The sequence below is a fragment of the Sus scrofa genome, chromosome 16, assembly GCF_000003025.6.
Source record: "Sus scrofa isolate TJ Tabasco breed Duroc chromosome 16, Sscrofa11.1, whole genome shotgun sequence".
NCBI classification, from domain to species: Eukaryota; Metazoa; Chordata; class Mammalia; order Artiodactyla; family Suidae; genus Sus; species Sus scrofa.
This window is the reverse complement of record NC_010458.4, coordinates 67,068,750-67,090,401: the sequence shown is the minus strand read 5'-3', so window position 1 is coordinate 67,090,401 and position 21,652 is coordinate 67,068,750. Positions and strand designations below refer to the sequence as shown.

At 39.1% G+C, this 21,652-nt stretch overlaps 1 protein-coding gene across 2 annotated transcripts in view; it reads left to right on the top strand.

Moving 5' to 3' along the window:
* The window catches only part of SGCD (sarcoglycan delta), a 1,033,728-nt gene that overhangs the window by 391,308 nt on the left and 620,768 nt on the right, over positions 1-21,652 (top strand). For both annotated transcript variants that reach the window (XM_021076526.1, XM_021076527.1), the window contains exon 2: positions 15,625-15,787. The gene's annotated coding sequence lies outside the window, so the exon portion shown is untranslated. The remainder of the gene's footprint in view (positions 1-15,624; positions 15,788-21,652) is intronic.

Below are 21,652 nucleotides of genomic sequence, written 5' to 3'. Positions count from 1 at the left end.
TTCTATCAAATGGATTTTCATCTACAACAATATATTTTTGTGATTCCATTGTTCCCAACTGAATGAATAGAAAATATCTGCTAGATGGGGATAATTGACCAGCAGACATTTTTAATCTTTATGAGATAAAGACATGTAATTAAACATGCAGTGATCTATATTTAATTCTTCACCACTTTGAAGCAAATGTGTATAAGTACATCTGGCGCATATTAGAAGGGGCACGTGTATCACATAAATCTCCTTTTGGAGACAGACATCTGCTTCTCTTGCCCACTGTTATGTCTATAAAGTTAATCCCCCCATTAGTGATGTTTAATGTACGAGAACACAGTATTTTGACATTTTTCTTTAACTCGCTCCATCTTAATGATGCATTATTTTAGTATATCCAAAGTGTTAAAGGTAACAAATTTAAATTCTTTATTGGTAATTTTTGGAGAATGTGTATCCTTTGGCTTTAGGCTTTTTTTGTCATTGTTGTTACAGAATGTATTTCTTCCCCTTGATGATGTTTGATCTCTGAATAAAGAGTTCTTTTTGGCCCATATAAAATTAAGTTTTTCTAAATGAGAAAAAATTCATTTTTCTGCCCAGAACTATTATTGTTCTTTCCAGAATCACTGCCCATTACTTCTGGTGCCTCTTATAAACACTAGAAGCAAATAAATTGGCAATTACACTGACTTATAATACTAATCATTCTAGGAGACAGGTGGTGGATACTTCAATAGCCCATCAGTCTTACCTTGAAATAAACTTACAGACACTGGTTCTAAATCTCATTTTGGATCAGCAGCTATAGGCCATTTTCCTTAGGGAAAATGCAAATAACACATTTTTCATAAAGTGAAGAGGGTTTATGGACCCTTAGCAGCCCTTTCATGGTTTCAGGTTGGAACCTCTATGTAATTACTTGCCAAGACTGACAATTCTCCCTTTATTATTCTACTCCAATTCAATAGTTCTCTGTAAAAATATGCTTCTAAATTAGATGCTACCATTGGTCCTTATATGGTCGTATTAACTTAAATTTGTGTAATTTCTGTTTTCCAAAATGCTAGCCATTTTTCAAAGTTAAGCCGATTACCACCTCTTCCCTGAAGCTCTCTGTCGTCTGTGTACCCACAAGTCAACCAAAAAGTAGTCACAACTTCCTCTGTCATCCCCACTCTCAACCCTTAGCACACTTCATAGATGTGTTATTTGTGAAAATTAATATTTTCTGCCTTTTATAGTTTAATTTGCACCACTCTTTTCACCTTTCTATGGAAACAGAAATTCCAGTTTTTTCCACCTATTTTACTGATTATTACATAGTGTTTATAATATTGTAGAAACATATAAGCAGTAATAACTTAGATAAACTGGTTTGGGAACAAACACAGTTGCATCTTGGTGTGTGTACCACTCAACCAATTGGGCTAGAAATGTTTGAGATGTAAGAAAGTAATCCAGCAGCTTCAGGTGACATGGGTACCAGTTGTATATCTTATAAAAAGTGTGTTGAAGAGTGTTGTCTGATTTGGCAAGTAGGGATACTGCAGGCCACTTAAGAAAGTTTTGACTGAAGTGGGAAAACAAATCCATTTGGATCCTGGGCACTATCAATTATTATGACAAAAAAAAAATACCAGAGGCATGACTTCTGGAAACACTATTAATGTTTAATTGTAATAATGCTAATTTTCAAAATTGTAAGTTAGTTACTCCCTTCCCACTCCACTGCATCCCATAGCATTATATGATAACAAATCTTTTGAGGCAATTATATATTGACTTCCATGTTGCTATGGAGTCAGTGGCTGGGAACTCTTATCTGCTAATAACTATACAACTTGGACAAGCTTTTTAACTGTTAGGCTTGGATTTTCTCAGCTGTGAAATAGGGATAATAGTTGTAACTGAGTACAGTTTTTAATGAGATTGGATGCTTTATGTTTATAACAAGCGTTGAATAAATGTTATCTGTTGTAAATAACAGTAGTGAAGGCTATTGGATATTTATGCTTTGTATACTGTATGGAATATATGTTTATGGAATGTTCATGGATTTATTTGGAATAGCCTTTTAAAACTCCTAATTTTATTTACTGTAAGTATATTGAGGCCACTGATAGAATCTTTGGCAGTGTTAAGATGCACAGATGAAATTTCTGCTGAGCCTTATTGCCTTTTGTAAGCAAATGCATTGCTTTTACTTAATAAATTTTGTAGATCTTTGTATCTACAAACATGGGTCGAAACTCACGGTGGCGTTCCATGGTGGCCTAGCAGTTGTGGACCCAGTGTTGTCACTGCTGTGGCTTGGTTTATTCCTGTGTTGCAGGTTGAGTCCCTGGCTGGGGACTTACCTCATGCTGCAGGTATGTCTCCCCATCAAAAAAGAGAAAATAAAAGAAAATCAGAGTTATGAGGGTTGATCATGTTTAGTATTTAGCTTCACTGGCCTTTAACGGCCAACACAGAGGACATTAAAGGGCACCGCAATTTTATTTCAGGTTTGTGTTACCTTTTCTAATGTACAAGAGAAAAGAGAAATGGAATGTTTCAAAAGTGGCTCCTCTGTATGATTATACTCATTTCTCTCCAACAACAGCAATGACAGCACCAAATCCTCTGTGAGTTTATGCAGTGGTGTACTGGTTAACCAGCTCTCTGCAAAGAAAAGCCTTGTTTTGTCGTATTTGCTGATGTTCAGGGAGGGAATATCCCCGACATGTCGTGATTTAACAACCAGCTCACAAAATTCCTGAAAATTTGGCCTTGCGGCTCTTGCTAGCTGGCTTCGACAAACCGCCGATCCATCCTTTGATCTCATCACTCCAAGCGACCTTGCAGCTGTTCACCTTCTGGTGAATGCAAAAGTACAACTCCTTTTGGACACATTCTTTCTTCACTCTAATCCCTTCATGCAATCATCTTCTTCCTTTCAGCCCCTGTGCGTGTCCAGTCAGTCAGTTTTGTTTAGTTCTTCTCTGATTGCTCTATGGTTAGGGAGATCCTATGGTAGGGACGTGGAGTGGGGGTGGTGGGGGGAGCCATGCCAGCTAGAAGTCTTGCTTGCCCCTTAATTCTAAAAAGAGAAACAGACCACAGACATGGAGAGCAGATTTGTGGTTGCCAGTGGGAGAGGAGGGACAAAAGCGGATGGATAAAGGAGTTTGGAGTTGGTAGATGCAAACTGTTACAGTTGGAATGAATAAGCAATGGGATTTTACTGTACAGCATGGGGAACTATGTCCTATCTCTTGGGTTAGAACATGATGGAAGATCACATTTTAAAAAAAGAGTGTATATATACGTTTGACTGGGTCACTTTGCTGTATAGCAGAAATTGAAGGGATATGGTAAATCAACTATACTATAATGTTTTATTAAAACTTTTAAAACTTTAAAAAATAAAAAAGAACTTTCTATGTTTAACTTTTTCATGTAGTTGCACAGCTCTATGTGATCTCATCCCTGCTTATTTTTCCATTGTGATTGGTTGTAGTGTGAATGATTAAAATGTATAACTCATCCATCCATATGGGACTTAAGTTCTTTGGAAACAGAGCACTCTCTCTTCCTGGCTTTCTGCATGCAACTTTTTCTGACTAGAAAGGTCTTCGCATTTCTTCCTCTCTTCTTATGCCTTCATTCAGCCCTGTAATCTCCAGCCTCAGATCTCATGGAAGCCCCTCTTTCTCTCTTACCCAGGTGAAGGTATCCCTCTCTGACCCCACAGGGCCTACTTGCTCTGCTAAATCATGTATCACCCACTGTCTGTCTTACTGTCAGCACAGGGACACATGTTTCACAGGCACTCCAAATGAGGAACCACGGCTGGGAAGAACACCTACGGATTAAGAGTCTTGCATCACTTGGTTCAGGACAGATCTCTAAGACTTAGCATTCCTCATACAATGTCTGTTCCTACATTATCCAGAACTACTAACTCACCTGTGCTTTGGAGGTCAGTGGCACAGTTAACGAGTTAGTTCAGTGCCATGATGCCAGTGTGGACTCGAGCTGTATCACCGTGATTGAAATCCCAGCACTGCTACTTTCCCCCCACCTGTGAAGTGGAGATTAGGACTTTCCTAATGAGTTAAGAAGAAATGAGTCAATACATATGAATGGGACTTATATTTTTATTATTACTGTTACTGAAAGTCCTTTTCTTTCCCTTCACTGACTTATATGATTTTATTTCTTCTAATTATAATGGCCATATTTCTACTTTATTTGTGCTGAGTTCCTATCCAAAAAAAAAAAAAAAATCCCAAATATCATCTTCAACTAAAATTAAGAAAATACTTTTCACTCACTTCTAATGTCCTTTCCTTCCTCTCCTTAGAACACACTGAGTGTGATTCTTTCCCAGGGTCTGGGACACTGTACACCATTGGGTTGGTTATTAGCATTAGCATAATGAATTTTAGAAAGCATGAGACAGTTTCCCTTTCTCCTATTTCCTCTCAGAAATGAGCTTTTTCATGTACATGGGCAATTTTTTTTTTTCAAAGAAGGATTCTCTCCTCATTGCCAAGATAACTTTCAAATTAATGTGATGATTTGTTCCCTTCTAAGGGGTAATTATCTGTAATGTTTTATTTTTAGAGTAATATCCAGTAATTGTCAGAAGTTGGAGTTGTCATAAAATCATTGAAAGATAAGTAATGTTCTTGTCCCTGCTCCAGGAGAGGGGCTCAACTCATCCCGACCCTGCCTGAGAAGGGAGTTGAGCATCCATGTGGCCAGCGTGCATGCATGGGGAGGGTAAATGTGAAGGATCTGAGATTGGGGTGTTAGGGGAAGAGAGAGAGAACTTTTAAATGAGAAAAACACAGGAGAAAATATGATTCCAGAAAGAGGCTATATTTCCACCCCTGATGGAAGGCTGAAGTTAAATATCCCTGGAGCATCTAAAACATTCCCAACTGATGAACCCAACATCTCACGAAAGAGAAACAAGAGAAGACTCCAAGTCATCCTCAAATCGTTGCTAATCTCTTTTTGAGGGCTCGTGGGGTAAAGACCATAGTTTGTTATTTCCAAAAGCTTAAGACCCTGAGTCCTGAAGGAATACAGCACCTCACAGTATTGGGAAGGTGGTCAGTATGACATTGAGTGGGTGGAAGTGTGTGATAGTAAATGAGACTGGTGATAGAGGGGCCAGATCTTAAAAGATCTTCTAAACCATAGTAAGGGTTTGGGAAGCCTTTGAAACGTTGAGGCTGAGAAGTAGAAATAGTTTATCTTGAGAAGCTCATTCACACTATAGTGTAGAGAATGGATCAAGGTCAGCTTGAGATGAATTGATGAGAGGCCATTGAGAAGTCTTTTATCATCTGGCAAGTGGAGGACTGTTTTTAGTGGCTCCGTCTGGAAGAGGTGGGCAGCTCATAATTGCTAGGGAACTCTCCTTCAAGTAAAGCCATTGTAGGTAACCTTCTTGGTGATGGTTTTGCTTGTTTCTTAGCAAAGTGACATATTGCTACCAGTGTGAAGGACTTAGAGAAGCAACCGTATTTATCCTTCACAGTAGGTATTATGCGTATGTACATGTGGGTGCATGTGTGGATGGGTAAAGTGTGTCATTTTGCCTTAGGTTGATGAATTAAAACTGGATGCTAGAGGTGGAAATTTCTTTCAGCTTTCCTTTGTGATTGTGAGTGAGTTCAGGGATTTACCCCTTTGTTTTCCTTTTTAATAAACCCTTTTCTCCTCTTAGAAATTTCTCAACTTAGAACTTTCAGTAAGTGAATGTAAAATGAAGACAGACTTTTTGGATTTTTACCAAATGGTTCATGTCAGTTCATAAGCATCACTTGGCGCCAGATGGCTAAGGATCATTTTCAGACATTCTTTAGACTTTAACATTGTCAGAGAACTTTATGATAAGTGACTAATTTAGCTTCGTATTTGCCTGGGAAGAAGGGCGAGGGAAAAATAATAGCCACTAAGGGGCATTTATGTGATTCATAGGGCTCTGTGGATTGTTAATACATATTAAATAGTGGTTTAGCTTGCATTGTGGTGGGGGTACACAGTTTGGGAAGGGTTAGTATTGTTAGAAACCTGTATCTCACAGAACTTCATACTTAGACCTAAGGGATTGTTACTATGATTTGTGTGTGTTGTTTGAAAATTGAAAACCAGGCTGATGGACCTGTTACGTATAATGTTTTTCCTTTCAATAACCATGAGTCTTACTGCGCTTCTTTTATATCATGAAAGACTGAGGCCAGATGAGTAGGTGAATTGTTTAAGTTTGAAGAGCAGGGCTTTCATTCAAAGATTCAAATGGCTCCTTAGTCATTGCTTGGCAGTTAAATGGCAGCTTTTTTCCCTGATTCAGGTAACAAGGCTGTTTCTTTTCCTAGCCAGGTACTTTGCTGGCTTATGATGTGTGTCTGTGTTGTTTTAGAAACATTCTGTAATCTATCTCTAGATAGGGCTAAAATATGTTTCTAAATCTAATTTAATCTTTCTGCTTTCTAATGTGATTTCAATGAAAGCTTATTTCCAATGCAGTGGTTTTGCAATTAGATTGGAGCCTCAGCTTATGTGTGTTTAATTTCTGTAAACTCAACTGTACGTGCATGGCAAGGGGAAAGAGAACTGTTTAAAGAGTGCACAGGATTCTGTCCCCCATCCCATGCAGTGAGCATGTGCCCCAGAGTAAGAGGCAAGGCTTCTGTCTGTTCCAGGCTTTCACACCGCTTAGAGAGTGAAGACTTGGTCTGGGTGATAACCTATTGTTTAAAAATACTTATTTTTCACACTACAAGGCCTCTGGGATGAGTCATCACTTGTTCAGCTAAACAACTGTCTGCTACAAACTAAGGGAATTTTTTTTTAATTTATGTATACATTTAACAACATTTAATAAGAACTTAATATGTTACAGATCTGTTTTCAGTACTTGGAATACTGTTGGGAATGCAATGATCTACTAAAAAATCCCTTGCTCTCATAGAAATTACAGCTTAGTAGCTTTTGAAATCTATAATGCTGGCTTCCACATGCTGCCTCTCTAAATATTTTTATTTTTTAAAAACTTTATTTTTATTTTTGCTTTTTAGGGCCACATCCACAGCATATGGAGGTTCCCAGACTAGGGGTTGAATCAGAGCCGGATGTCAACCTATGCCACCATCACAGCAATGCAGGATCCGAGCCACATCTGCAACCTGCACCACAGCTCACAGCAACGACAGATCCTTAACCCACTGAGCGAGGCCAGGGATCGAATCCTCATGGATACTGTTTGGGTTCATTAACCACTGACACATGAAGGGAACTCCCTAATTTTTTAAAATTAATTTTATTGGAGTATAATTGATTTACAATGTTGTATTAGTTTAAGGTGTATGGCAAAGTTAATCAGTCATATATTTAACTATTCCCATTCTTTTTTCTGCACGTAGGTTATTACAAACTATTGAATACATTTATCTGCACTAATCAGTAGGTTCTCATTAATCATCTATTTTATACAGTAGTGTGTATCTATGTTTAGAATAATGTTGGTTATGTATGGTTTTCACTTTAGGTTCTGATTTTTTTTTTAATTAAACCTATTTGAAGACAGGTTTAATTTCTAAACACATTCTTACCTTATGATCCTGCAGTCATGCTCCTCCTTGGTATTTCCTCAAAAGAGCTGAAAACTTAAGTTCATCCACAAAATCCTGCATGTGGATGTTTACAGCAGATTTATTTATAACTGTCAAAACTTGGAAGCGACCAAGGTGCCCTTCAGGGGGTGACTGGATCAGTGACATGAGCTATCAAGCCATAAGAAGACGTGGAAGAAAATTAAATGCATATTACTAAGTGAAAGAAGACAATTTTAAAAGGCTACTTACTGTGTGGTTTTAAATACATGACATTATGGAAAAGGAAAACTTAGTAGGGGAGGGAGGGATGAAGAGCTAAAGCACAGGGCATTTCTAGGGCAGGAAACCATTCCGTATGATACCGTTATTTGTCAAAACCCATAAAACGTGCAGCACATAGCGTGGACCCTGAGATAAACTATGGACAGCGGGTGATTTAGATGTAGCAGTGCAGTCTCATCAGTTGTAACAGTTGTACCGTTTGGTGTAGGATGTTGATGGTGAGGGTGGGACTGTGCACCTTCAGAGGAAGGGCATGTGCTAGAACTCTATGCCTTTTGCTCAATTTTGCTGCCCACTTATAATTGCAATAATAAAATCTATGTAAAAATAAACCCCCTTCCCATCTTAAGCAAAGTGAATTCAATCAGCAAAGAGTGTCATAAATGGTTAGTTTATATCCATGTACAGACATGTCTACGCATTGATTGTATACCACATCCTTTCTCTGTACCTGAGAGAGGAAATGGGTCTTTGTTGCCAGAGAAACATAGAGTTCATGTTCTCACTGATTTGGTCTAGTAGGAAAGATGTAAATGTTTTGTCACAGGTGTTAATATTTATTTCTCTCAAAGAAAATCATGGACTTGGAGATGAGACTTGTGGTTGCCTGATGGGAGGGGGAGAGAGTGGGAGGGATCGGGAGCTTGGGCTTATCAGACACAACTTAGAATAGATTTACAAGGAGATCCTGCTGAATAGCATTGAGAACTATGTCTAGATACTCATGTCGCAACAGAAGAAAGGGTGGGGGAAAAACTGTAATTGTAATGTATACATGTAAGGATAACCTGACCCCCTTGCTGTACAGTGGGAAAATAAAAAGAAAAAAAAATTTATTTCTCTCCTAAAATCCTTGTAAGACTGATCAAGTTGTTATTATATGCATTTAGGAAGTAAGAAAATTCATAGCACCATGAATTAATAATATACACCCCTTTTATTAATTCAAATAGAGAATTACTGGGTTCAACTTATTCCCCACAAAGAACCCTTGAGGTAAGTATTGTAATTTGTCTTGCAGATGAAACATTGAGCGTTAAATAACATGTCCAAAGATGCAGATAGTGGGTAGCTGAGCCAGGCAACAAACCCAGGGGGGGATCTAATACTTGTAACCATATTACCTTTGGAGTTGATTATGTCAAGGCAGAATGACGTCCTTATTGACAGCCTCTTAGTACAAGTTTTTGCTGGGCATCCTTCCTTTATGATAGCAGAGGTGCAATGTGATGGATCCAACTTAACGTGTGTGATACGAATGGTGTTCTGAGGTCGAGGTGATACTTTTTAATCATTTTCTTTATTGTGTGAGTACTGGAGATATATGGAAAGCTGCCACTTAAAATGGTCCTTGTTCATTTAATCACACTTTTATCTAAGCATGTGTCCACTTGGATCTCCAGGGTAACAGTAGGGAGGGTAGGATGAACTTGGCTATTACCTGGCATTACGACAATGCGGAACATCCATGGAGAGGATTTGAGATCATGTAGTAGCACGCTGCCACTGTGAATTTTGTTCACAGCTGTGTGGTATGTTGGTCCACAAGCATGTGTGGTGGTTTATGAGTAGTTGTGACTGGATAGGTGCCTATCAGTGGATCCTGCAAGGAGCAGATGTATTGAGGGAATTCATACATATACTTCCTCTGAGGCTGGGAAAAATGATGGCTCTTCCAGCAACAAAAACCCACTTGGCTAAAGCAAAGTGCAGACCTGAATTTCTACCTCTTTGAGATAGCACGAATCAGACTTGGAGGCTGGTGGGCAGATGCCCGTGGAGAGGGGTGAGGGTAGGCATCATTTCTTCTATGGCCACAAACTATTTTTCACTGGAGTACAGTTGATTTACAATGCTGTGTTATTTCAGGTCCACAGCGAAGTGATTCACTTATACACATATCCATTCTTTTTCAGATTCTTTTCCCATATAGGTTATTACAGAATATCTCAACACTATTAAATGCACATCCCATGAGCTGTTGCTGTTAGGACCTACAGACCATCAGTGCCTGACCCACTTTATGATGTTTGAGATAAATATTTCATTTACTAGTAAAGAAAAATACAGGCCAGCACTTAGTCCTGATGCTAAGAAATTCCCTGAAAGTCCAGTATAATGTTTAGAGACTTTTTTTTTGTAGAGTCCTTTTGATTTTATCATTCAATATAAAAGGCTGGCCAGGTAAGGAAATAAGGTATTAATGCATTGGCAGGTGATCAGGTATCTAAAAGTCCTTAGTTGCATTCTCTACTCCTTAAAATCCAGCAGCATGGGTTTTCTTTTGCTGTCCCCTGGCAATTTTGTTGTTTGGTGTCCAGACTAGGGATGAAGAGCAAGCGAGGTATTCAGCAGGTAGCCGAGGGGGGGTGATGACAGTTGCATGGAAGCACCCCGATCCCCTAAGTATATTGCATCGCACGGGCCTGCCATTGTTTCAGGAATGTCCACTCATAGAAAATGTAACTAATGTTTTACAAATTGATTTGGTTCCCAATATCAGCTGCCCAGGAAGCAACTGTTCCAGTGTGTGGTGTGACCTCCTGTATGACTTTGGAAGAAATGTGCCCTCTCCTGTCTGTGTGCTTTCACTGTCCTCAGCAGAGCCTGAGCTGAGCCAATTTTCAGTTACATTCTTAGGAGACTGAATTCTCCCTTTGGGGTTCAAAGGTGGCATTTCCAAGTGTCGGAATGACGTTTAATCAGAAATAAAGTCTAGGGGAATTCTCTGTGGCACAGCAGATTAAGGATCTGGTGTTGTGACTGCGGTGGCTTGGGTTGCTGCTGTGGCGTGGATTCAGTCCCTGGCGCAGGAACTTCCACATGCTGAGGGTGTGGGAAAAAAACAAATGCAGAACAAACAAACCAAAAAACAAACGAATAAAAGCTAGGAAAGAGTCAATATGATGTTAGCATGCTTAAGGAACACCACTAAGCACCAACGCTGCTTCTGAATTTGAATCCTGTCCCTTTGTAGTTGCGTAATTTCAAGCACATAACTTCATGTCTGGAACCCCAACTTCTCTTATCTGTAAAGGAAAGTGACATTTGTATTGCAAATCTTTGCTGGCAGCAGGAATGCTGTGCATGCCTGTGTGAGGCACAGCCTTGGGTGCTTGTGTGGTGTATACCTTGACACCAATTGCTTCTCTAATTTCTGGCAGAACCCAACCCTGCTTATGTAATGACATAGATTTAAATTCAGACTTCCTCGCTTCCCCGGCCCCCTTCCACTCTGAAATCTTTTCTTTTCTTTTTCCATACCAGTGGCATACAGAAGTTGGCCAGGGATTGAACCCAAGCCACAAAGCAGTGACCCTAGCCACAGCAGTGACAACACTGAGTCCTTGACCCACTGGGCCACTAGGGAACTGCTACTCTGAAATCTTTTTTTAAGTTTTTAAAATTAAAATATTGTTAATTTACAATGTTTTGTCAATTTCTGCTGTACATAAAAGTGATCCAGTCATGTATACACACACACACACACACACACACACACACACACACATTCTTTTTCTCATAATATCTTCCACCCCTAGAAATAGCATTCCAACCATGCAGACACTGTGATTAAGACACATGTTGTTCTAGCTTGATATTTTTCCTTTGACAGTATTCCTAGTATATATACTTTATCAGTGTATTTGGCATATAACAGATTAATTCCATCACAGTTGCCAAAGATTTCAAAAAAGCTAATTTCTGAAGCTATGGCTTCTGAGCCCAGCACCCTCAACATGATATCATCTATGTAATATCTTATTAATGAATTGTGTATTTGTGTATTTTTCTTTTTGGCCATGCCCATGGCGTGTGGAAGTTTCCGGGTCTGGGATCAAACTCATGCCACAGCAGTCACCCAAGCTGCTGTGGTGACAATCCTGGGTCCTTAACCTGCTGCCCCACAGGAGAACGCCTTTATTTGTGGATTTGGTGAATATGTTCTGTTTCTTGGCTAAAGGAGGTAAATAAACCAAAATCAATTCAGAAGAGGTATGCGCTGGGTGAGGAGTGGGATGCAAACTAAGAAGATGAAACTGTCTTCCAAGAAATCTAAGAATTATATAGAGTTCTCTCTCTGTATCAAGCAGAAATTAGCTCCTTATATCCGCACCCCCTATATCACTAAGGGGGCAAATCAGCAGCTTTGGAGGTGGCTACCATGTCTTCCTGGATCTGGGCAGAAGCTAGGAAACTGCAAAACACAAAAGCTGCTGGAATGAAAACTTCACGAGGGTAGGAATAAAGTCTTTAACATTCCCTCCCGTGTCTCCAGTCCTTAAGAAATGATGACAAATACTATGTTCTTGATAAACACTTGTTAGGAAATGCATTTCTGAGCAAGTCCTTCAGTGACTTAGGATGGAGTGTAAGTAAGTTTTCCCTGAATCACCGTAACTTTTTATTAGGCTGTGGGATAATGAAACCTGAAAGGTAGGTGACACGTTTTTATGTTGTGACTACCCAAACACAGACAGTTTCTTAATATCAGTTAGGAACAAAGAGAAAAAGATTGCATTTGGATACACTGGAGACTTGAATTCTCAAAGCAGTCAGCACAATTTCTGTAATAACTCCATTTATCATTGTGCTGAATTAGAGCATTGTTTGCTTTCAAAGTTGTGTTTCTTGGCTTTGAAATGTGGGAATAATTGTAGACTGTGGCTTGACAATGATCAGCCTGCTACAATACTGGGGCCAAGATCATCCTCAAATTGCCAGGCATCAGCAAGAGGACAAGAAGTGCACAGAAAACTTAAGTTGCTCCTGGTACAAATGTGGAGGCAGTTGGGGTAACGATATTCATCTGAGCCTGAGAATGGTCCAGAGGAAGTTGCCCAAAGTTGTATTACGTGCCACAAAGGCAATTTCTTGTGATGACAAAAGGGGAAGACTCAGACTTTGGCAGGCAGTGAGAGGCAGATCGATAAAATCATGAAACGACATGCAGAATGTAAACCTGCAACCATAAAAGTAAAACATTAAAAGTAGCACGTTTTATCAAACTTACGCCATGCACAGTAATGCATGATTTATCTATTTTACCTCCTTTCATTTTTATAAACATCCTAAAGAGATAAGTGTTTCTATCACCTCACTTGTAATAAAAATACCATCCTTAGAGGGGTTGAGTATCTAATCAGGGTTTCCTTCTCTTGGAACCTGAATGCAAATTCTCTGATTATCCTGAAGCCTTGTTCTTAAATGTCGCGCCCTATTTCCTAACCAGTCTTAGACTATTCAGAATAAGGGAGTCTTTTATTTCTTTTTTTATTTTTATTTTTTGTCTTTTTTTTTTCCTATTTTTAGGGCTGCACCTGCAGCATACGGAGGTTCCCAGGCTAGAGGGCTAATCGGAGCCACAGCCACTGGCCTATGCCACAACCGCAGCAACGCGCATCCGAGCGGTGTCTGAGACCTAGGGCACAGCTCACAGCAATGCCGGATCCTTAACCCACTGAGCGAGTCCAGGATCGAACCCGCAACCTCATGGTTCCTAGTCGGATTCATTTCCTCTGCGCCATGGCGGGAACTCCAAGGGAATCTTTTATTAATTCAAAAGGAAAACATCATTTTTCAGCTGGAGCAAGTTTAGAGGGCATGCATTTTTGCCCAGTAAGCTATGCCTCCCAGAGAGGTGAGGGAATCACCCTAAAGGCATAAGTTAAATTGGGACAAATTAGATTCACGTCCTTTGATTCTTGCCCACAGATTTCCCCTAAATAAATGCCTCTCTTCCCCCATCTTGGTCTAGTCTTGGATCCCTTGTCTTCATATTGATTCAAGTAATTCAGAGATTTAGATTCGAGGGAGGGACAAGACATAAAGGCCTGGAGGAAAAGGCAGGGAAGATGGAGAGAGCCTGGAGAAGATACCGTGAAATTGCAGTATTAGGATGGAAGCAGTGTCATCCCAGTGCATGCAGCATATATTATTCAGGTGTTTCTGGAAGTCATTTGGGGCACTTCATTTGTTTAACCCACAAATACCTCTAATAGCCATCTTCTGTGTCACATGCCAGTTGAACTGAACCGATTTTTAAAACCCTCACTGGAGGGCATTTGTGTAGTCACAGTTACATAGCATTAAAATTGCTAGAGACAGAATGCCTTTGGTTTGATTCTGACTCAGCCACTTGTCATCTGAGCGACCTTGAGATGGTTTGCTTGACTTTCCTGTTTGTTCATTCATTCATTCAGAAATACTTACTGAGCTCTGCTTTTGGACTAGGCTGTGGAGGAAGTGCTGGAAGGTATAGATAGATGAGGGAGATGAAATTTCTTGCCCATATGGAGCTTATGTTTTATTTGGAAAGGCAGATAATAAGCCGACCAGGTAGTATATCAGAAAGTCTTCAGCAAGTTTCAAACAGAGAAGGGGGAATGAGATGTGGTCAGGGTTTAGAGTTTTAAATAGGGTAGTTACTGAGGCCTTACTGAAAAGGTAACATTAGAATAAAGATATGAAATAGTAACAGAAAAAAAGAACACCCCAGGGTAATGGGAACTGAGCAGGTCTAAGTCTCAAGGAGAATTAGAGGCAGTTGGGGAAAGAGCTAGGAGACCAGCATGGCTGAAGGTGAGTAAGTGGTACAAGTGTGAGAAAAACACAGTGGTGACAGTAATGCCTTTGGGATGACCTTTACACTGAGCAAGGTGGAAGGTTTTAAGCAGGGGTGTGTCACTCTCTTATTCAGGGGTCATTTGACAGTGACAACTGGGCTTGGGTACACCTGCTATGCAGTCCTGTAGGTCCATAATGATGCCTTGGACCAGGGTGTCCATATAAAGGAAGTGGCAAGAGTGATCAGCTGCTGCATTTGTTCTGAAGATAGAGTCACTGGCATTTCCCAGAGTCATGGGGGATATGAGTAGATGAGAGAGAGGAGTCAAGGTTGACTGGAAGCATTTGGGGCTGACGAGCTGGGTGAATGATACTGCACTGACTGAGAAGGCATAAACCAGACAGAGTGAGGGTCTTCAGAAGGGTGTTGGTGGTGATAGAATTTTGACTTCCATTTGGGCATGCAACATCTAACATAGCTATTAGAATTCCAAGGAGGGTTTTTGGATAGTCAGCTGATAGGGAAATCTGGAACTACATTTCAGAGTTGTCAGTGTGTGATAGTATCTTAAGCCATGGAGCTGGAATATGCCTCCTGGTGAATGAGGGTGCATGGAAAGGAGGTTCAGGCTGAGCTCCGGGGCGCTCTAATGTTGGAAATTGAGAAATTGCGATCTAACTGACGCAGCCAACAGGGACTGGCCAGTGATAAAAGGCAAGCTCTGTATCTAAAAGCAAAGTATTTCAAGATGAAGAATTAAGGTTTTGTCCCCTTGCCTCATTTTAGCATCGACCACAGGGTTAAGTACCTTGCTTGTATTTTCTAAGACTTGCTTGCTTCTTTGGTTGAAATATGCCACAGGCAATGAATCACCATGGGAACATCACACTTGTCCTCTGATCTTTAGTTTCCCTGTTTGTTAACTGAACAAATTTGGCTAGTCATGTCTTCAGAAAACTTCCAGCCTTGATTTACTCTGACCTTTTCTGATTTTGTGTGATCAAGACTGAATCTATTAATGGCTGTGTGTTTTATGCCAGTCAGAATACAATGCATCTTTTAACAAATTTTTTCAAATCAAGTGATCTTGAATTTAATATTACTGTTGCCTTGTTACTCTTGTTCTTATTGTTTTGAATATCTTCTTTCACTTGTGTTTTATAGACCTGGAAGAGACCTCCGTCTTTCGGGGCTTGGAGAAGGCTCTACTGGGACCCGTGTGGGGTGAAGAAAACCATCCCTATGGTGGTGGCCTGAGCAGATTATCTTAACCCCAATGTTGCCCTGAGTTTTGTGTTCAATATTTGAGAAGATTAGGACAGATAAGGTATGGACTTCGACTTTCATATCTTTTTTTTTTAAAAAAAGAAAATAATGTGAAGGTATTTAATTATTTTCACAGACTTTTTCCTTCTCACCTGCCCTTTGCTTTCTCTTTCCTTTCTCCCTTCCTCCTTTTAAACAATGATCTGCTCTTTTGTTACCAGCCTCATGGGATATGGTGGGATGGATAAATGGGAGAAAGTGAAGGCTGCACTGTCTCAAGAATAGAGATAATCAGAGAAGAGTAAGTCAAAGCACACGAAGCTGTCTTTGCAGGTGTCTCTGATAGAGAGGTGTCTCTGATAGAAAAAGAGAAATGGAGGTGCAGGTGTCTCTGATAGAGAGAAATGGATGTTGTACTCATGAGATAAGACTTGAGAGCAGAGATAAGTAAAGAAATGGTGCCTGTAATACACTGTTTATGCCCATTTTCTATGTCCATAGGAAACATGGCAAAATATTGTATTATACCTTAAGATTTTGGGGAGAGTTGTCTTTATTATCTTTTGGATCCACACCTATACTGGGTCAGATTCTAAACTGAGTCAAGAGATCTCATTTTTTTCTGGTTATGTTGTTAATTATCCTCTGCATGTATATATGTACACATGCCTACATACATGCCTATGTATTTTATGTATATTTTATAAATTTTAATTTATAATTCATGAATTTTATATATAAGTTATAAATTTATATAAATATATATACACAATTCATTGAGTGGTATCTAATTGTTCTCTCTCTGTGTATGTATATATAGGTCATATATGTGTATATCATATCATATATATATGTGTGCGTGTATCCATATCATATATCATATATATATAGAGAGAGAAAAAGAGTGAGTCAGGAGAGACAGAGGAAGGAGAGAGAGAGAATCCTACAGAAAGTACCACTAACGGTGTGCTTATTGTGAGTCAGACATTGCATTGTGCTCTAAGGTTTGGAAGTCAAAAGTACAACTGATAGCAGCAGCTGGAATAGGGATTTCTCTTTCGGGAAGCCAGAGGAGAGATGAGTAAAAAGGTTTTCTAAGGTGGTGTAGCAAGGAAGGATCAAGGGGCCAGACTCTGTCAGACTGATTAGAATTTAAGTCTGTGCTCACCTATTGTATAGAATGCAGGACTGTGTATGTTGCTGATTAAAAGTCCTGGAGAAATATGGTTTAACTAGGATCACTGGCATGTCCAAGAGAAACTGGAGAATGTCTGACAATTCAATTGATGACTCACTTGATGTCATTTTAATTTCCTTGAAAGGAAAAAAAAAAAAAAGCAAAAAATACTTATAACCCAAAGTCTACTGGGAACCAGGAGAACAAAGGAGATAGAGTTTGGGCTTGACTGCCTCCTCGTGGCACCATGGGCCTCTTCTGTGTCATCATCTGCAAGGAGGAGGTCCAGTACGAATGAAAGGCAACTTAGAATCACAGACCTGCTTTCATTGTATCTGTGAATTTCTTGCTGCTGGGTTAAGTGTGGTATATACTTTGGGCTGGTCATGAATAGACTTTTCTTTTAGGATGAAGCATGTATATTTTCTTCTGGGTATTATGGAAGCCTCCAATCCCCATGCACTGAGCTCCCACATTTCCATTGCTCTGAAAAAGTTCTGACATGCTGGTGAAAATGTGAGGGTGGCATTTCATACAAATTCTTCTTTGCCTTTATTCCGGGTGTTTGTTTGTTTGTTTGTTTTTGGTAAAGGAGATAAATTATTTTTCCCTCTTTGAATCAAAGTGCATTTAAAGCAGTTTAAGTGTAAAAACCATTTATTGATTGTTTTCCATTAACATGGTTTCAGAGGCTAAGTAGGTAATTTAACAATCAGGTAGAAAAACCCTACAGTGTGCCTTTTCTGAGTCCTTGCACCAATGAAAACATTCTACATAATAGATGTATACTTGTGGTGCATTTGTCTGCCCACACATCCTTGATGTGTTGGAAAGAAAAGCTACAAAAGCTCTTCTCTGCTTGTCCTGAAAACCTACAGAAACTTAGGGGTTTGGGTTGGGATTTTGATTACTGAGTTCTTTGCTTTGAGAGTGTTGATCTTTAATTCAGAATGCCTGTGTCCTGTCAGGAATTCACCTAGATACTGAGTACTTAAAACATAAGTTCAGCAGAGAAAGTTTTAAAGGACTGGGTCATAAAAATATTTATCTTTTAGAGACCAGTCAACTCTTAAGGCAAAAATAAGCTCTCTCTGTTGACAGAAGGTATGAGGAGAAGAACGTCTCCTTAGCGCTGTGTGTTCCTCAAAGGGCTAGATTTCACCTATAGTGTGGACAGGTATGTACAGGACTCTGTATGGACCAAATTCCAGGAAGGAAGAAGGAATTGAGATGATGTTGATTCATCAGTCTGCCACAGAACTGGGGATGTAAATTGGTGCAGCCACTATAGAAGACAGTGTGGAGGTTCCTCATAAGAACGAAAAATAGAGTTGCCATGTGATCCAGCAGTCCCACTCCTGGGCGTATGTCCAGACAAAACCATAATTCTAAAAGATACATGTACCTTCATGTTTATAGCAGCACTATTCACAATAGCTAAGGCATGGAAACAGCCTAAATGTCCACTGACAGATCAACGAATAAAGAAGATGTGGTACATACCAATGGGATGCTATTCAGGCAGAAAAAAAAAAATGATATAATGCCATTTGCAGCAACATGGATGGACCTAGATACAATCATACTAAGTGAAGTAAGGCAGGCAAAGACAAATACATGGTTTCACTTATGTGTTGTGTAATCTAAAATGTGACACAATTTATCTATGAAACATACACAGACATAGAGAACAGACTTGTGGTTGCCATGGTTGTGGGGAGAATGGACTGGGAGTTTTGGATTAGCTGATGCAAACTATTATATATAGAATGGATAAACTGCATTCTACTATATAATACATAAATGTATAAATATTTTCAATTTCCTATAGTAAACCACAATCTGAAAGAGTACATATATATTATGTATAACTGACTCACTTTGTTATATGGAGGAATGAACACAACATTGTAAATCAGCTATGCTTTAATAAAATAAAATAAATAAATAAATATACCATAATGCTTCCTGGCCCCCATGCTCTAGTGCATTGAGCAGATTTTTCAGTTGTCTTTTCAAGTGAAGACAGTATAAATTAGTGACTGTGGGCTCAGACTTGAGAAAAGGCAAAACAAACTTGTGCCTGAATATTAGAAAAGCCCTTTAATTTTTCTAAGCCAATGCTGTTCAAAGTGTGGTCCATAACCAACAGACTCAGCATCACCTAAGCTTGTTAGGCATGCCGATTCTAAGGCCCTTTGCCCCACTTATGAAATCAGAACCTCTCAGAGAGTAAGGTTCAGGAATCTGTTTTTAAATGGGCTTTCCATATAATTCAGATGCTTTGCTAAAATGTGAAAACCACTGCTAAACCTGTTTCCTGATCTCTGAAAAGAAGGGAATTTTTAAAAATAGCTCATGTCTAAAATCTAGGAAACTCTCATAATATTATTGATTAATAAACCTTAGCATGTATGGATACCTGTATAAACACATATGTATTTATGAATGCACACACGTATGTGGCTTTGAAAGGAGGGGCAAATCTTTTTCAGATACCAAGAGTAAAATTACTGAGGCTTTAATCATTGCAGTTGAAATCTAGAGAAGTGATAAAATAGATCTAAAAATAATAAAACTTAATGTTAGAATATATTAAGAGTTAAGTAAATTATAAATAATTGAGTTGGTGTTCTCTAGTGGCCCAGTATTTAAGGATCCAGCATGGTCACTGTTGTGACTTGGGTTCGATTCCTGGCCTGGGAACTTTGGCATGCTTCAGGCACAGCCCCAAACATGTTTTTTAAATAATAAACAAATGAGTCAATGGAAGACAATAGAGTTCTGAAATAGATGGATAGATGTACAGTCAAGTGGCTTTTCATAAGGGTACCAAAACAATTACGTGGGGATAGTAAACTCCTTCAACAAATAGTGCTGGGGCAGCTGCATATTTATATTAAAAATGAAGACTCTCAGAGTTCCAGTTGTGGCTCAGCAGTTAACAAGTCTGAGTAGCATCCATGAGGACACAGGTTCGATCCCTGGCCTTGCTCAGTAGGTTAAGGATCCAGCGTCACTGTGAGCTGTGGTGTAGGTCACAGATGTGGCTTGGATCCTGCGTTGCTGTGGTTGTGGTGTAGGCCAGCAGCTACAGCTCCAATTTGATCCCTAGCCTGGGAACCTCCATAGGCCACATGTGCGACCCTGAAAAGCAAAAACAAAAAAAAATTAAGACTCTGAACCCCTGCCTCACTCTGTGCTAAAAATCAGTTTAGCTCAGATCATAGGCTAAGACACAAAAGCGAAAACAACACATAACAGAAAAGTTAGGATATATTTGCAACTTCAGGAATTGAAATTATCTTACAAAGGAATGAAAGGCATCAGTCATAAGAGGAAAAAGACCTTGAGCTTCATGGGAATTATAAACATCTACTTATTAAAAAAATACTACTAAGAAAATGAAGCCATGACCCACAGACTGGGAAGCAATATTTGCGATACATACATCTGATTATACATGAGGAGTATTTCATAAAACACCATGTGGAATGGTCAGTAAACACAAGCAATGGTGTTAACCATACTTTTTGGTCAGGAAATGCAAATTAAAACCATAATGAGATACCAGCACACCTAATCAGAATAGCTAAAGTTAAAGGGGCTGAAAGTACCAGAAGTTAAGAGGATACAGAGCAGAAAGTACCAGAAGTTAAGAGGATACAGAGCAATGGGAAATCTCACACAGAACCAGCAGAAGTGTAAAATGCTCCAACCACTTTGAAAAACAACCTTGAAGTTTCTTCTAAAGTTATACATTATCTAAGCTTCAGAAATTCCTTTCCTAGGTATTTATCCAAGATTATTGAAAACATTTGGCCAAAGATGTTCGTAAGTTTTATTTATAATAATCCAACTCTGAAACCAACTTAGATGTCCATCACCAGGGAAATGAATCAACTCTGATAAACTCATAAAATTGCATAACAGTCAGCAATACAAGGAAGTGTTTTATCAATAGATAAACATACCAAAAGGGATAAATCTCAAAAAGAGTATAAGTGAAAAAAGCCAAACACCAAAAAATGACTTACTGTATGTTGTAATTTATATGAAGTTATGGATTGTCACAACTCATGGATAGTGTTAGATATCAGATCAGTGCTTGCTTCTGATGGGCGGTTTCCTGGGAAAGGTCATGAGGGAAGTTTCTGGGGTAATAAAAATATTCGGTGATTTGATGTACATTTGTCAAAACTGATCAAATGGCACCTTGACTAAGCAATTCACTCATGTAACATGAACTACACATGTAAAAATGCATGAAACAACTTTTAAATTTACATTTATTGAGTACTTTGTAAAAAGCACTTTTTTTTTTTTTTTACTTAACAAGCATGTATGAATTTATTTCTATAGTGACATTTCATTCTCCTTTTTTCAGATTCCACATGTCAGTGAAAGCATTTGATGTTGGTGTCTCATTGTATGGCTGACTTCACTTAGCATGATAATTTCTAGGTCCATCCATATTTCTAAGAATGCCAGTATTTCATTCGTTTTAATGGCTGAGTCATATTCCATTGTGTATAAGTACCACCACTTCTTGATCTACTCCTCTGTCAATGAACATTTCAATTGCTTCCATGTCTTGGCTATTGCAAATAGTGCTGCAATGAACACTGGAGTACATGTGTCTGTGCGAGTCATGGTTTTCTCTGGGTAGATGCCAGGAGTGGGATTGCTGTATCAAATGGTAGTTCTATTTTTAGTTTTCTGAGGAATCTCCATACTGTTTTCCACAGT